Source organism: Coregonus lavaretus (assembly GCF_964263955.1).
Source record: "Coregonus lavaretus genome assembly, contig: HAP1_SCAFFOLD_360, whole genome shotgun sequence".
NCBI lineage: Eukaryota > Metazoa > Chordata > Actinopteri > Salmoniformes > Salmonidae > Coregonus > Coregonus lavaretus.
The window spans coordinates 479,692-482,013 of NW_028160552.1; positions in this window are offsets into that span (position 1 = coordinate 479,692).

A 2,322-nucleotide genomic window follows, 5' to 3' on the forward strand; every position below is an offset into this window, starting at 1 on the left:
TGGTCCAAGACCTGTCGTTCACATCGTACCCCTCTAAGGGATCCCGGCCTCCGCTGCGCATGAACATGTCGTCGATTACGGAGCTCTTGTTCTTACACTTGATGCGTTCATGCCCGTCTATCGGATCGGGGCCTGGCCACTCGGGGTCCTCTTTCTTCAACACTTCGGTTCTGTACAGCGAGCTGCTCTCTACAACCACCGCCACCGATTCAAGCTTCTGCACCAAGGGTCCATTGTCCCTCAGGTAGAAGAGCGGGGACTCTGAAGCGAACGCTATAGTGTAACCGTCTATCACAGTGGTGCCCGGGTAGCGGTTGACACCGTAGGACCTGCTCACTAGCCGCATGAAAGTCCAATCCCCCAGACTGGTCCTTACGTTACTCGGGAAACTCTGTACATTTTCAAACTCGAACACGGGACCGAGCGTGCTAGAGTAGGCTCGCAAGAGGAGCTCCTCTTCGTCTCCGCGAGGCAACAGCTCGCAGCCTTCCCAGAGTTCGGAGGGCTGTACGGGCTTCGGGTTGCAACACCTAGACAGCAGAGGCGCTAGCCTGTGATCCTGGGCGCACAAGAAGGCCCCAATCGTGTTTGTCCTCTGCCTCTGAGAGTGGAACGCAGCATCCATGCCCCTGGTCCACACCGATGAGCCTCTGTGTCTACTGAGGGTGATCAACTTGCACACAGGGAAGCAGTTGACCCTGCAGCTTTCCGCCAAATGGCTCAGGAGAGCGTAGACGGGCGACAGCTGGCCCCTGCCATGCAGGGTGAACTCGTAGTCGAGCATCAAGTCTCCCACGGTCATGTCCGGCACACATGGGTGTACGGCTCTGTAGAACCATGTCAGACAAGCGCTCACGTCAAAGTTCTTCTTGGCACCCCGTGTGACAGAGACCCTGGCGCAGTGTCCGAGTAGCACGGCCTCGTCTAAGCACGCCTCGTATACGGAGCCGCATTCCCCCCTGGGCCTGTCAGCCCTAACCATGGAGTACCGATTCGGGGAAGTTTTTATTGTGAGGTTGAGATTGTATTCAGACAAGGGGTAGGACAGCATGTCTTCTTCACTCTCCTCCAAATCGGTTTCTCTGGCTATCTCTATTGAAGGGAAGAACTCTCCGTCTCCTATGGCTGAGGGAACCGTAGAGGAGGCAGGCTTTCGCCTTTGCAACTCAAGCCAAGATCTCTTATACAGAGGCTCCTTGAATCCAGGGTCTCCGATCGAGGGGGTTTCGACCGCAACATCGAACAGGCCCTGCTGCATCTTCCTGCGACAGGTCTTGAAGAGACGACATAGTTTATGTTCCTCGTAGCCTCTTGCGTTCTCGCTACATATCGCCTGCTCTGTCCTCGACATCTCTACAACTATACCCCCATCCGGCTCTGCGACGGCTCCCGAATTGCTTTTCGTGGCCGCTGTCTTGGGAGAGTAATTGAGCTGAAAGAAGCAGTCACTACAATCGATCAATGGACTAGGCAGTGACTTGCCTCTATTGTTTGGTCCGAGGACGCACAGGTCATCGGTGAGCAATGTGGGTTTCCCTAACCAGCGTGGTTCGGGTACAACTCCGTCTGTGTTCGGGATCTTCAACATAGCTCTGCTGTACCCGTGCTTGGAGTGAAACACGCCGCAAGCTCTCAATATGTTCAAGTTAACCAGCCCCAGCGTCCGTATCCCCATCGTGATCCACTTGAAACTTGAATCGCATCCTCTCCCCCGCCCAAACAGGACCAAATGTCCCGTTCTATGTCCAAACCTTGGCACGGTGGAGATCACTCTGGATAGGTTTGCAATGACTTGTTCTTCGTAATCGGTGTCATCCTCAGATTCGCAATCAGAGCTACAGCTCTGACTTGCTTCGCCACCGTCGTGATCATCCTCACATGTGTCTTTGCTTTCCTCATTGTCATCTCCCTTGTCACCTCCCTTAGTGTCCTCACAGTGGTCATATTCAGCCTCTCCCTGGCTGGAGTCCTGGCTTTCCTCGCTGGAGTCCTGGCTTTCCTCGCTGGAGTCCTGGCTTTCCTCACCTTGCTCCCCTTCGGTGTCATCGTCATCTCCCTTGTCATCTCCCTTAGTCTCCTCACAGTGGTCGTATTCAGCCTCTCCCTCGCTGGATTCCTGGCTTTCCTCGCTGGAGTCCTGGCTTTCCTCACCTTCCTCCCCTTGGGTGTTTTCCTCCCTCTCCTCACCGGATAGCCGGTGTCGGATTTGCAATATCTCATCTTCCAGCTCCTCGCTCATTACCTGCTCTCCACCCGAAAGCTCCAAGCCCGCGAGCCCCGAGTGTACCCTCGGGTTGGCCGAGACGATCTTTCTGAGTTCAG